Raw genomic sequence first — 16,053 nt, 5'->3', positions numbered from 1 at the left:
ATCTGAAAGTCAGTCTGGCAAAGTGACAAAGGCTCAAGTTTCCGATTCAGACAAATCTAGATTTAAATACCTGCTCAGCCACTTACAAACTCTATGACTTTGAGAATGTTTTCTAGACTTCCGTTTTTTTGCCCATAAAATACAGATAATAATTATATTAACCTGGTAGACTTGTTTTAAAAATTAAAAGATATAATATATGAAAAATGCTTATCATATGGTAGGTTTTCAATAGATATTAGTTGGATGGCATTTCCTTCATGACACCTTCCTTGAGCACCCCATCCCAATAGCATGGTGAAGTAGTTCCACTAATTTTTTTATTAGAATCATATGGAGGATCTTTAGAAATCCAAGCCCTGGGTTATACCTCAGAACAATTAACCAAATCACAATCTCTGAGTGGGGAACAGAGGAATTTTTAATTTTTGAAGTTCACTATGTGATTCCAATGGGCAAACAAACTTGGGAACTATGCAATTGTATCCCCCCAATCTTCCTGTTCCCAGAAGAATCATCCAGAATATTTACTAAATTATTAAAAGAGCCTCCACCCCGACCTATGGATCTGACTCTCCAAGACAGACACACAGTAATTAATCTGTACTGTTAATCAGTGTCCTAGGTGAAGCTCATTAATAGGCGGGTGTGGAAACAAGCCATTGGCAATATTGGATGTACTTCTATATCAGATTCTCTTAATAATTTATAAGCTCTTTTTCAATGTGGGACAATGTCTCTTTCAACTTTGTGTTTCTTGACATAGTGCTTACATATATTAGGTATGCAATAAATGTTTTTAGTTGACTGAATTAAGAAACATAAAAGAGTAATTATTATAAGCCCATTCCCTAATTAAGACATTTCCAATTTGTATTAAAAAGTGAGGGTGAAATATTAGTATCTGACGTACAAACACTTGTGCATAATCTGACATCTGAAAAGAGCTGGCCTTAGTCTCAGCTTTGTCACCATCAAGCTTCAGGATCTTGGAAAGTCACTTAGCTTCTCTAGGCCTCAGTTCCCTTGTAGGTCTAATGCTGTACTTATGCGCACAGTTAGGCAAATTCTCTACAGTTTATTCACCGTAAATGCCGAACTGAGTCCAAATTTTATTACGTATGCATGTGGAGAAACTAAAGCTATATTCCTCTATTTTAAATCACCTCCCTTAATTTTTCTTTCTGGAAACAGTTCCATTACTTTTCTACAGCCAAACATTCTTTCCCATTGAATCCGCAGATGAAATGTGCTCAGAGGAGCCTCAGTGCCACTGCCCTTCCCACAGGGGCGACAGCCTCCAGGGCTGCACTCTGCCATCCCTACATATGTCTGTGCTTATTTTTATTCCGAGACTTCTCTCTCACTGTCTGGTTTGTGAATTATGTGTCTGCTTTCTGTTTCCTGCCAGAATGTTCTCTCCTCAGCAGTAGGTCATTTCTCTTCAGCAGAGATACACAATCATCACCCTCATCGGTAACCCTCTCACTGTACCAAATGAAAGCATATTTATTTTTGTGACTGTATTTTAACCCCATCTCTTCTCACTTTTCAGTGATTTGGGCTTTAAGATTAAGGTGATCAAAATAAAAGAGCAGATATAGGACAGTTAGTCTCTGGTCTTCCTACTCAAAGATTATAACAGAATCACCTTCAGAAAGGATAGAATAATCAGCAATTAACTGCCAAATTACTTTTCATTGATTATATGGAAGAAAAAATACTGATATTAAAAAACTTGATCTCAGTAGACTTGAATGACTGCAATACACACACACAGGGAATGAATAGATAAAAATTTTATAGTCAATTGATATAACTGAAATTATTAGTGTTTCCATTATTTTCCAAATGAACTCATACACTTAAAGATGATTGAGTTTTTTAATATTTAGGACAAAATGGCTATTAAAGGAAGTAATAATGACCAAAATACAAGTAACATCTGATATAAAACTATTTTTAAAAGAAAAATAACATTGGATTAGAATTGTGGTGCATGTGTCTTGAATAAGAATATGCCTTTTTTCAGTGCTGCCTTTTGGGAAATGTGATTGAAAAGGTTATCCAAAAAAGGAACAAAAATTTTGTAACTAAATCTGACCGGCCTTGGAACCAACACCTGTTCATTTCTTCGGTTGATGGTCTAAATGTTAGCTAAAGGTCAAATGTCCATGATCACCCTGTAGGTCATTCAACTACCTGCAGTCACAATGAGTCATATAACATAACAGAACAGATGGAAATATTATATGGTGATTCTGCTTCTGTATCTGGATGAAACTAGCAGAGAGATTTTTCAGCGAGGCATCTATAATGTCTTGAATAAGTCTGAATAAATCCATAAATCTCTATTCAGTGCCAGTAAACACTGTAGGAGATAAAGTAAAAGATGAAGAAGAGAAAGAAAAACTGTCATTTCAATTTTCAAGATACATATCGAGGACCGATCATAGAGGAACAGCTGTTGAAGATGTGGGGATGACTGGCACATGATCCTGAGACAGATGGTTTTAATAAACCCAGGAACTATAATCTGATTGAGTTTCATTCCTACACCCATGGAGTGCTGTTCCTCAAGATAATCGCTTTGAGCAGATACACAATATTCTCCATAATTGTCATTGCTCAAAACAATTTTGAAACACCTCTTTTGGTAGATATGCACTTTTCAAATGACAAGATGACCTGTTTGTAATTGGTCCTAATTTTTTTATTCTCTTCACCAATATATTGTTATGTATATGCATGCATATAAAAGTGGTTAAGGGGCACCTGGGTGGGCTCAGTCAGTTAAGCGTCTGACTCTTGGTTTTCGGCTCAGGTCATGATCTCATGGGTTGTGGGATTGAGCCTCACTTCCCACTTCTGGCTCCTCACTCAGTGCAGAGTCTGCTTGAAAGATTCTCTCCCTCTGCCCCCCCTTCTTTCTCTCTCTCTCAAAATAAATAAATAAATCTTAAAAAAAAAAAGGAGAGTGGTTAAGAACATGGAATCTGGATTAAAAATACCTGGGTTTAGGGGGTGCCTGGGTGGCTCAGTTGGCTAAGCGACTGCCTTCCAGCTCAGGTCATGATCCTGGAGACCCGGGATTGAGTCCCACATTGGGCTCCCTGGTCAGAGGGGAGTCTTCTTCTCCCTCTGACCCTCCCCCCTCTCATGTGCTCTCTCTCTCATTCTCTCTCTCTCAAATAAATAAATAAAATCTTTAAAAAAAAAATACCTGGGCTTAAAGTCCAGTTCTACCTGTAAGAACTTGAATAAGTTATTTAACTCATCTATGCATAGATTTCTTTCTATCTCTGTACCTAATTCACAGAGAGGTTGTGAGGATTAAATGATTATACATGTATGTACAGATATAAGTGTACACTATAAACATACGTGTATAAAATGCTAAATGAGAATTTGCTGTTATTGTTATTATTAAATAACTAGAGATCATCCTTCTCCTGATATTTTTCTTGGTGAGGAGTTTTCTCTGAAGTTATTTTGTTTTTCCCTTTGTAAATATACCTTTAACCATGCTAAGTATGCTTTCAAAATATTGCAAAATTTCCTGGAAGTAAGATTAATATAATAATTTTAATTAAAAATGACATGATAATCTCAATATGGTGAATATTAATTATTACATGTTAATTCTTCCATATAAAATAACTTTAGGATGAATTTAAATTTTTATATAAATTTAGAAAAATAATATTTATATGATATTTAATCTTCCCCAAAAGCACATAGCTTGTCTCTCCTTTTTCATGTTTTAATATTGCTCACCAACATTTTTTAATCTAATTCATATTGTTATTTATATGTATTTTACATTCTCTCTGTGTTTATTATGAATGGAATTATTTTTTCCATTATATTTTTCTAACAGGTCATTGCTGATATCTTAGGTTTGCTCCCCAAAAGCAGATACTGAGACAAGGATTCATATGCAAGAAACTTATTAAAAAAGTGTTCCCAGGAAAGAGGGGTATGGAGGACAGAGAAGGGGTAAAAGCCGAGCAAGGATTTAGTCTCAGACCAAGTCCTACCTAAAGTACCTTCAACTTGATCCCATGGGGAACGATGACATGTAAGCTGAGACTCATGTCAAGGAACTAGGGCTTTCATAGGCCCATACATGTCAGCCAATGGTGAGTGGACACACCCAGGAAATATAATTTCCCAGAAACTTCTCGATATTCATTTAGACAATGTAAGCACGAGTAACCTTAAGGCAGTTACACAAAAACAAGTGCCACAAATCCACCTACTGGAAACCAAAGAACACCAAAGCCACAGCACATAAAAACAGTAAAAAGAGGATCTGATGCTTAACATCACTGATCATCAGTGAAATGCAAGCAATGCAAATCAAAACCACAATGACATATCCTCTTAAACCTGTTAGAAATGCTAGAATAAAAAAAGAGGAAATAACAAGTGTTAGTGAGGATGTGGAGAAAAAGGAACCCTCAGACACTGTTGATGGGAAGGTAAATTGGTACAGTCACTGTGGAAAACAGTATAGAAGTTCCTTAAAAAAATTAAAAAATAGAAATACCATATGACCCAATAATTCCACTACTGGGTGTTTCCCCAAAACAGTGTTTTGAGAAGATATATGCAAGATTATTGCAGCATTATTTACAATAGCCAAGATATAGAAGCAACCTAAGAGTCTATCGATAGATGAAAGGATAAAGAAGATATGGTATATATCTATAAAGGAATATTACACGGCCATAAAAAGGATGAGATCATGCCATTTGCAACAACATGGGTGGACATAGAAAGTATCATGCTAAGTGAAATAAGTCAGACTGAGAAAGACAAATACCATAAGATTTCACTCATATGTGGAATCTAAAAAAAAACAAATGAATAAACAAAAAGCAGAATCAGACCTGTAAGTACAGAGAACAAACTGATGATTGCCAGATGGGAGAAGTGGGGGATGGGCAAAATGGGTGAAGGGGACTGGGAGATACATGCTTCCAGTTATGGAATGAATACGTCACAAGAATAAAAGGCACAACATAAGGAATACAGTCAATATCATAATAGGTTTCATGGTGACAGATGGTAACTACACTTGGGGTGAGCATAGTATAATGTATAAACTTGTCCAATCACTATATGTACATCTGAAACTAATGTAACATTGTGTTGTCAACTACACTCAAATAACAAAAAATTTTTAAAAACAGAGAGAGAAAGGAGGAAAGGGGATAGGAGACTTTTGCCTGCATAGAATCCCTCAGCTTCATTTGTAAAAATCATAGAAAGTATGATTTTTCTAAGGGGTGCTATTTTTTCCATAGGGGTGCTATTCACTTAATAAAATAGATGTTTTCTGAGGAGGGTATGTGCTATGGTGAGTGCTGTGAATTGTTTAAGACTGATGAATCACAGACCTGTACCCTCGAAACAAATAATACATTATATGTTAATAAAAAAATTTTTTAAATTAAAAATAGATAAATAAATAAAATAGATGTTTTCATAAAAAAAAAAAAAAAGAAGATCTGAGAGGATCTTGACAGAGTACCTAAATTGTCCCCTGGCCTTACATGTCTCAGACCCACTCCCATTTCGTGTTGACTTCACTCCATCCTGTAACAGATTCTTCAAAATGATGGTTGGTCACAATTTCTTAGGGAAAATAATCCGTACTTGGAACACTAGCTGGAATTGGAGTTACCACCTGATAAAGTTTAAAATAATGAAATTTTTTTCAAATACCCACCACATTCTGCACAGGCCAATAGGACAAGATAAATGGGAATGTGAACAGTATCACCGCTCTGAATCTTTTGAGGCTTTCATAGAAAGCACTCGATTCAGCAATTCCCACCATAAACACAGCATGTCAGTTCAGATCCTGACAAGGAGGACAAGTTCAGAGGCTTCCACAAACCCCTGCTACCTTAATAACCATCACTTCCTGGATCAGAGGGACACTGCAGGGATCCTGCCAGATGCCAAATATGCCCATTCCAAGTACACATTCAGGAACTGGAGAAATATTCACAGGATGGGTCTGTGGATCTAATGGGCACTTGGTGACTCAAACTTGAGACATAACTCCATTTACTACTTGATTATTATAAACCTCACGTTGGTATTTTGAGTCCCTTAAGAATTAGTGCCAATTCCCAAGAGTTTAGATCTCTCATTTTCTCCAAAATACATTTACTGTAGTAATTGGCCTCAGATCTCTTTTGACAAGGTTGGAAGAAGAAAAATGATAGATGCTGATGGCAGTGTTGAATAGGAGCCAAAACTCTCCTTCAGTAAAAAGGCTCTTGGTCTGTGAACTGACTTAGGTCTGTAACTGGGGGAGAGGACATGATTCTCCATTGTGTTGACTCAGATCATGAATTTGGTCCATTACCTGGAATTTGTTTTGTTCTAAATCGAGTAATGCTTTGCTAGACTGCACATTTACTTTATTTTTAGGGACATGAGATTGATTAGCTCCTACTAAAGATTTCTGTGGGTCAAAACTTCTAATGTACATTACACTAATATCCCCACTTAGTCTGGCCATTAAATGTTGCATTATCTTCATGAGGAGCCCAACTCAATGATGACATATCTCAACATTATACCTGGCCTATTGAAGACATTCCCATATTTTAAGGATATGGATGTTTCTCTTACCTATGTAATGTCCCAGTGACTGAGTGAAGGGAGTAATCTTTAGGTTCTCACAGAAGAAACAATGTGGGAAGAACTAGTTGCACATGATAAATCCATTCCAACTTGCTTATTTCCCTAAGTCATTGAATTCTTTCTATTTTATACCAAGGAAGGTCTGATATCTCAACCTTATTGAGTTACTGGAGACAAATTTTTACCCGACAAACCAGGTCAAATGTTAGAGCCCCTCCCAACTGACACACTGAGTACGTTACATTCAGACTCTTTGATAGGTGCACCCATATCAATAAATTTGGCCATATGTACTCACAAACATTTTGCAATTCATTTTGGAGTAAAGCTATTTCCTCCCAGGTCGCTTTGAGCATATCCCCTTGGAACATGCTAAGAATTGACACCAGTTATAAGATGGTTGGGGTGAATCTTTTTTTTTTTTTTAAATAACATTCTTTTTTTTTTTTTTTTTTAATTTATTTGACAGAGAGATAGACAGAAGAGCACAAGCAGAGGGAGTGGCAGAGGGAGAGGGAGAAGCAGGCTCTGCACTGAGCAGGGAACCCAATGCGGGACTCGATCCCAGGACCCTGAGATCATGACCTGAGCCGAAGGCAGACGCTTAACCATCTGAGCCACCCAGGCGCCCTGTTGGGGTGAATCTTGAGAAGAGGCATTCCTTGTAGGACAACTGCATTAGGAAAAGTTATTACAGAATCTTTAGTAAGAGAAAGCTAACAGGAGGAAGGGCTATTTCCATTACCAAAGAAAGTTCAGAGTGTTCAAATGTTCAACATTCTTAATATCATCCAAGACCTCCCAAATATCCTATTCCAAGTCTCATGATCCATTCCTTCCCCATCTATGAATGCCCTGACCTTCACACAAGAGACTTGATGAGGGCTGTGAATTCACTTTCTGTAACCCATACAATTAAATTTTGTTTCTGATTTTTCAGGGAGATTATCGTAGAACTTCAGGAAATAAGAGATGATGTTTTAGATTCACCATCGAAGTTCTCTGGCTCTCCGAATGTGACTTGACTGAGATTCACATCACTTGAGATACCATTTTCTTTTTTTTTTATTATGTTCAGTTAACCACTGTATAGTACATAATTAGTTTTTGATGTAGTGTTCAGTGATTCATTAGTTAAGTATAACACCCAGGGCTCATTACAGCATGTGCCCTTCTCAATACCCATCACCCTGTCACCCCCTCCCCCAAACTTCTCCCCTCTGAAACCCCTAGATTGTTTCTTGGAGTCCACAGTTTCTCATGGTTTGTCTCCCTCTCTGATTTCTCCCCCTTTGGATTTCCCTCCCTTCCCTTATGGCCCTCCATGCTATTGCTTATGTTCCACATATGAGTGAAACCATATGATAATTGTCTTTCTCTGCTTAACTTACTTCACTTAACATAATCCCCTCCAGTTCCATCCATGTCGATGCAAATGGTGGGTATTCATCATTTCTGATTGTTGAATAGTATTCCATTTTGTATATGTACCACATATTCTTTATCCATTCATCTGTTAAAGGACATCTTGGTTCCTTCCACAGTTTGGCTATCATGGACATTGCTGCTATGAACATTGGGGTGCCCATGTCCCTTCCTTTCACTACGTCTGTATCTTTGGGGTAAATACCTAGTAGTGCAATTGCTGGGTCATAAGGTAGCTCTATTTTCAACTTTTTGAGGAACCTCCATACTGTTTTCCAGAGTGGCTGTACCAGCTTGCATTCCCACCAACAGTGCAAGAGGGTTCCCCTTCTCCACATCCTCACCAACATTTGTTGTTTCCTATTTTGTTAATTTTTGCCATTCTAACTGGTATAAAGTGGAATCTTATTGTAGTTTTGATTTGTATTTCCATGATGGCTAGTGATGTTTAACATTTTTTCATGTGTCTGTTAGCCATTTGTATGTCTTTTTTGGTGAAGTGTCTGTTCATGTCTTCTGCCCATTTTTTGACTGGGTTATTAGTTTTTTTAGTATTGAGTTTGAGAAGTTCTTTATAGATCTTGGATATCAGTCCTTTATCTGTAATGTCATTTGCAAATCTCTGACAAATCAGGAAAAAATATCCAATGGAAAAAAGACAGTCTCTTCAATAAATGGTGCTGGGAAAATTGGACAGCTACATATAGAAGAATGAAAATGGACCATTCCCTTACACCATACACAAAGATAAAGTCAAAATGAATGAAATACCTCAATGTGAGACAGGAATCCATCAAAATCCTAGAGGAGAACATAGGCAATTACATCTTCGACATCGGCCCCAGCAACTTCTTTCAAGATACATCTCCAAAGACAAGTGAAACAAAAGCAAAAATGAACTTTTGGGACTTCATCAAGATAAAAAGCTTCTGCAGAGCAAAGGGAACAGTCAACAAAACTAAGAGGCAGCCCACGGAATGGGAGAAGATATTTGCAAATGAGATAGCATTTTCTTCATTTTCCTTCTGAAAGCATTTCAATGCACTGAGGAGCAGTCACGTCCTTCCAGTGTTTTTGGTCCTCAATGGAGCGAGCAGCCCCTTCTCTTCTCTGATCATTTACTTCACTGGATACTTTACCACCATCAACAGGAGATGATAAATTTGTTAATCATGGCATCCCTGAATGTTGTGACTTACTTGGATCCCACTTCATTTTGGCAAGGATCGAAGCACTGCATTCAAGTTTAATTCAGAGAGAAAACTGAACCAATCCCCAAATACAACACAAATGTTTGCAAAGACACACACACACTGGGAAAAAATGCTTACAATGCATTTAACTACAAATGATTAATGCCTACAACATAAAAAAGAATTTCTACAATTAATAAGAGAAAAACTAATAACACAAGAAAAAATAGGCAAAGGCATATGAACCACCAGTTGCACACAGGGAAATGGCCAATAAATGCATGATAATCTGATTAATTGAGCGATTAATCTTTAGGTGGTGGTTCTTTTTATTTCTAATTTTTTTTGGTCTTAAAATAAAATGTTGATATTTAGATAGTAATAAGAGTTTCTTTTGGTTAATATCTTCTGGGTATCTTTTCTTTTTGCTATCTTTCCGCATCCTCAGCTATTGGGTGTAAACTGCCAATAGCTGATTTTTAAAACTACAGCCTATTTATTTTCACTGCCGAGAATGATCTTTTTACATTTATTATGATCATTGCTACATTTGGAACTGTTTCTACTTTTAACTCGGATCATTTCCATCTCATCTTTCATGCTATCATTGTGCAACATTTTATGTCTGTTTATTTATTCCAATGTGTAGGCATTATTGTTTTATATGTTCAATGTTTGTTTATATTTACTCATGTGTTTAACATGTTAATTTTTTTGCTCACTTAATGTTGCATCTCACACTCTTTCTGGGATAATTTTCCTTCTATCTGAAGTACATTCTTTCCGATAGTGAATATAAGAATAAATTCAGTATTTATTTGTCCTCATTTTTTTTTTTACTCTTATTCTTGAAAAAGAGTAAAAATTCTAGGTTATTTTTTCTCAGCACTTTGAAAACACCCTTCTGCTCTTTTCTGGCTTTTACAGTCGTGAAATCTGCTTGATTTTATTCACATGTAGGTTCATTTTTCTATGGCTTTTTAAAGATCTCTATCTTTGGTGATCCATTAGGAAACTGTAATGCATTTAGAAATTGATCTTATCTTCCTTTTATCTGCTTGATTCACTTATGCTTCTGGAGTTCATGTCTTTAATCAATTATGAAAAATCTTAGACTCGATCTCTTTAAGTAGATCCTTTCCTTCTGGGACTTTCTTTTTTTTTTATTATGTTCAATTAACCACTGTATAGTACATAATTAGTTTTTGATGTGTAGGCATTATTGTTTTATATGTTCATATATTGTTTATATGTTCTTCCCACTTTTTTTCTTAGAATTTTTTTTTCTTCTTCACTGATTCCATTCTTTTCTAAAAGTCCTATCGGTTCAATTAAAACTTCCATGACAAATATGTTTGATTATATTTTTTATTACAAATTCTTATTTCCTTGTAAAGTATATTTGTTCTTCTTAACATATATGCTTCTTTCTTATATTGTCTATATTGCAGTCATTCTCATCCACTGTGGCTAATTTCTTTGTGTGTTTTAATTTTAACTGTGTATTTACATTCAGTGGACTTTTTCTGGGGAATTTTCACCTAGCCTGGGATCCAACCTTCTTCAGAGGTTTTATATATTTTTCTGACCACATATGTGAAGCATCTTATTTCATGCTGTTTATTTTGTCTTTTCTTTCTGTTCCATTTTACTGGTCTTTTGCTACACATGTTATATTTTGTTTGCTTTTGGATCAACTTAAGTTCATGTCTCCGCTTGTGGTTCCCTAAACCGCAGGAGTAGTGTAAACTTGAACTCCAAACCAATACGGTTACACATTCTCAGTGTAAGCTTTCTGTTCATTGTTTGCCCGCTGAAAATACTAGCCAAAACAGATAATCTTCTTTGTCTTCTCTCTGTCTTTACAAGAACATTTTTGGTGGTTGTTTTTTGTTTTGTTTTGTTTCTTTTCATCTACTGTTTTACTAATATTGTAGTTCCTTCAATTCTCAGCAGTGTTCAGGAACTTCACATACAGTCTCCTTCGCTTTGCCTAAATAGAGCCAAGGCCTGGTCTCCTGGGAAAACTTCCTGGTTTTCTGGAATTCTTCTGCAGGGGAATTACAGATTTCAGTTTATTTCCCAATCAGTTTTTTAACTCTTTGGTTTTTATCCCCGGAGTTTCCCCTACCTTATAGTGAACACATTAAAAATGATTTGTTATATTTTATCATCACAGAAATGTATGTTGTAGTGAAGCTTTTGAGAGTATGGCTTCTGCATCATTGCCAGAAATACGAGTCCTGAAATTTTCATTTAAATTTCATCTTTGATTCAAGAGTTCCTTAGAGGATAATATTTAATTTCCAAATAGTTGTTGAGTACTGTTGTTTAATTTTGAGATTTATTGAAGCGTTGTTCTAAAATATGACCTATATGTTTCTCCATTTGGGGAACTTATTGGGATTTCTCATGTGATCTATTGTATAATCAATTTGATCAATGTTTTAAGAAAAATAAAAAGGATGAGATATTTTTAAGGGAAAAAGTGTCAATTATCAATCTGTTAGAATTTATTATTAAATCTATTAGAATATTCTATGTCCTTACTTATTTTATACTCTATTACTTGTCGAAAATTGAAAGTGGCTAATAACATGTTTCAAATTGTACTGTGTTCCTTACGTTTCTTTTTCTCTAGTAGTTTCCACTCTGTATACATCAATACCATGTTGCTTGCTGCTTACGTTTTGGTTCTTTTATATCTTCAGGGCCAATAGTAACTTTCATCTTCCATTTACTGGTTTTGTTTGGGAATTATGTTTCAGGGGATATTCATAGTCCCACTCTTAATAAATAGCTATTGTTTGCTGAATGTACTTTTGCCTATCCTTTTATTTTTTACTTTTTTTCTGCTATACTGTTTTGGGTTTTCTTTTGTATATGGTGCATATTTACATATTTTGGAGTGGCCAAATTCTATTTTTTTTAATTCCAGTGTAGTTAACCTACAGTGCTACATTAGTTTCTGGTTACAATACAGTGATTCAACAACTCTATACATTACTCAGTGCTCATTGTGATAAGTGTACTCTTAATCCCCTTGACCTATTTCATCCATTCCCCACCCGACCTCTTCACTAGTAACCATCATAATCTATGTGTTTTAATAGCGAATTAAGCCTTTTTTTTCTTTGCATTTGTGGTTGTATATGAAATATTTAGTCATATGAACATCACTGTGTTTCATGCTCTGTTTATTCTGTGCTTCCTTTGTTTCCTTTTACTTGTCTTTCTCTATATAGATATCTTGTTTGCTTAATTTCTGCAGTGATTTAGAAGTCATGTTGTTTTTGTGTGTCTACTGATTACTTACAAATTAACGTTTTAAAAATACACTGTAAAATTTTTCTATATCAGTGCAGAAGTGTTATCCATTGACTTTTTCCTATGAAAGATGAGAAATGTAGTATAAGCTTTTACTTCCTCTCCTCCTGCCACCAACCCCACCCCACTGCCTAGTTTTAATAAGACATAATCTGGATTCTTAGGTCCACTTTGGTATTAATACATGATATGTATAGTCCTTTTACAAAATTGAGTTTTTTTTTTTATATTTACATGACCTGTTACAGCTGTTTTTACAGCTCCTAGTTATTAAATAAAACCATGTTCAAATACTTTCAATGCTTACTGGCTGTCATTTTATACCATAACTTCCTCATTTTCGTGATCTCTGTTTTAATCTCTTGTTCAACTGCTGAATTTTTTTTTTCTTAGAAGTGAATGTGGGCAGTGTATTTTCTGAGAGTTTGCATACAAGGAAAGAATGTTCTGTTGCCAGAGCACATGATCAATAATCTGGCTGCGTATAAGATTTTTCAGCGGCAGTATTTTCCCTCAAAAAAAGCTATACCTCCATTTTTTCCCCCAAGTACTTAATAATGGAGGGATAATTCTTATGTCCTGATTTTTTTTTTTATTTTGATCATTTAAAAAATACATCAGGTCAGAGATAGAGTTGTCATTGTGGAAATAGTGAGGTCATCATATCCCTACATAATTCAAGCAGGGCTTTTGAGTCTCTACCCATTCTTCCTTGTTGTCCTTGCCTGCAAGAGAAACCAAGTCCCTACAGGATATGGTTTACCATTTGCCTGGCTGTTCATACCAGGCAGAAGGCATGGCGACACTGGGGTCCTCCTATGTCAGGGGTCATCTGCTGTCAACTCTCTGCTTGCCTTAAACTGACCATGCCAGGAGCAAATCCCCTGATTCTACCGGTGGAGGCTGAAACATACTTGTATGTTTGAGAAAGAGAAAAGTATTTCAAGTGCAGCGCCCTTCATAGGTTACATGTCTCCTTTGCCTCCTTCATTCACCTCTTGATGTAGATATAAAAATTATTTGATGTCTCATTCTCATCTTTCAATATTCATATAAACTTCTGAATTTGATTTTGACTCTTCATAAGAAGAGATACATGGCCCAGCCTCTTAAGGCTTGGTGCCTCCAGCACAAAACAAGAGCTTCTTGGCATCAGAACAGATCACATGTATCCATGGAATACATATGGAGTGGCCCTGTTTTGACTTTTCTTTTATGAAACTGCACTTGGTTTTCTATGCCATCTGCCTTTGTGAAGGATATTAAATGAAATCATCCTATGAACTCATAAACGTATTCACTGTAAGAGATTGGTGAGTTAGTGTTACTTTGCTCAGTAAGGCTGTCACCTGTAGATTCAGCCTTAACCAAGTTTTAAAAACATATCTTGGGGTACCTGGGTGACTCAGTTGGTTAAGCGACTGCCTTCGGCTCAGGTCATGATCCCAGGGTCCTGGGATCGAGTCCCACATCGGGTTCCCGGCTCAGCAGGAAGCCTGCTTCTCCCTCTCCCACTCCCCCTGCTTGTGTTCCTGCTCTCGCTGTCTCTATCTCTGTCAAATAAATAAAATAAAATCTTTAAAAAAAAAAAAATAAATAAAATAAAATAAAAACATATCTTGTCCCTAAGCAGAGAAATTTTTAATCTTGTTCTTATGGTATTATATCTTAATCTCTAAAATTAGGTTGTTGTCTTGTGACTTAGTCTCAGGAACTGAATTCTGCTCTAGTAAGGCTGTCTCTTCCTGGCAGGTCTTTGTTCTGCCTTGTCCTTATCAGTCTTCCTAGGTATTAGGAAGCTGTCCCTAAATTCTAGTCCCCGTAATAGAATGATGTCTATCTGGCGCTAGAGGGACTGGCTTGACATAGCTCTTCCCATTTGCTAGTTCTCAGCCTGCTGTTCTCCAAGCATCTCCTGGCCATTGACTGTACCTTTCTTTAGAGTCTTCCGATTTCTTTCCAATTGCCCACTTCAGACGATTTCCAAAATACTCTGTCATACCTCAGTGGGCCAATGTGGCCCTAGGAACCTGCATTCTTATGTTCAATCTGTCCTACCATCCTCCAAGCCCTTTGTTCTAACATAATACTTATTTTACCAGGACTAAGGCAATTCTCAAGACTTATCTGAAATTGCCTACGAGTGACTAAAGTCCTCTATGAAGGCTATAATATTTGCAAAGTGACTTACCAAATATGCCATAATATATGACAGGAGGTTTTTAGGGCATATTCCCAGTCATCTGATATTGAAATTTAGTTCATTCAAATTGAGATGGTGCCTACTCCACATCACATAGTTTTACCTCTTTTTTCCATGTAAATAATTCAAATGCTTTTAGGCATGTTTTGCATTTTTTCTCAAATCACCTTCACAAAGGAAACCATGAATGGTTATTCCTCCACCACCGAGTAGCACAAAAAGAGAAATACACAAGTATCTTCATTTGTTTTGTATGCTTCTAAGTAAATTTTAGCAGTATTTCTATGAGGCTTTTCCAACAAGTAGAAATTCAGTATTAAAACATTGGCAACTTTTATTCTGTTTAAGGAATGGCTATAAAACCCAAAAGGAATGAACATTTTGAGAAATTCTGTCTGAATAATCCCTTTTGAAAGTATGGATTGAAAATTTCTAATGTGGGGACACCTAGGTGGTTCAGTCAGTTAAGAGTCCAGCTCTTGATTTCTGTTCAGGTCATGATCTCAGGGTTGTGAGGTCGAGCCCTGCGTCAGGCTCCATCTTCGCTGGGTGTGGAGCCTGCTTAAGGTTCTCTCTCTCTCTCCCTTTCCCTCTGCCCCTTCCTGCCTCTAAAAAATAAAAAAAAATAAGAAAATTTCTAACTTGAGTCTGATTAATAAAAGAACAAAACAATCTGAACCTTTTCACAGATAATTGTTTTGTTTCTGAGCTAGCCATTTTTATCTTCTTGAATCTCTACATAGTTTGAGTTTCTATGATGACACTGCACATAGTTATTTTCTATTTATCAGTGAGTATTTACTGAGGGCCTGTGATCAGTCAGATCCTTTCCTAAGCATTTCATGTGTGCTACCTTGCTCCATTTCACATCAGACCGCTAGGGCAAGATCATCACCATTTCACAGATAAGAAAACTGGGACCCAGACAGTTCCTCAGTGCATCTCACTATCAAATGAACTTCTATCCAAACATTCTGGAGGCATAGAGGGAAAGAGACCCAATCATTAACATAAAAATATTGACCTAGAGCATAGTGATGTTATTTAAAAAAATGTTTGTTTTGTTTTATTTAAACAAATACCACTGTCAGGCACCATCCTCTTTTTTTTTTTTATTCTTATGTTAATCCCCATACATTACATCATTAGTTCTAGATGAAGTGTTCCATGATTCATTGTTTGTGCATAACACCCAGTGCTCCATGCAGAATGTGCCCTCCTCAATACCCACCACCAGGC

General features: G+C 36.3%; 1 long non-coding RNA gene across 12 annotated transcripts in view; it reads right to left on the bottom strand.

Annotated features, from left to right (window-relative positions):
• The window catches only part of LOC145720924 (uncharacterized), a 157,405-nt gene that overhangs the window by 57,569 nt on the left and 83,783 nt on the right, over positions 1-16,053 (bottom strand). For 3 of the 12 annotated variants that reach the window (XR_014144248.1, XR_014144252.1, XR_014144257.1), the window contains one exon: positions 14,225-15,931. The exons of the other annotated variants lie outside the window; for them this stretch is intronic. This is a non-coding gene — a long non-coding RNA (uncharacterized LOC145720924). Of the gene's footprint in view, positions 1-14,224; positions 15,932-16,053 lie in introns of those variants that run through there. 12 annotated transcript variants of the gene reach the window in all.

The sequence above is a fragment of the Leptonychotes weddellii genome, chromosome 4 (assembly GCF_054177405.1).
Source record: "Leptonychotes weddellii isolate Sample4059 chromosome 4, ASM5417740v2, whole genome shotgun sequence".
Taxonomy (NCBI): Eukaryota; Metazoa; Chordata; class Mammalia; order Carnivora; family Phocidae; genus Leptonychotes; species Leptonychotes weddellii.
This window is presented reverse-complemented; position numbering and strand designations above follow the sequence as displayed.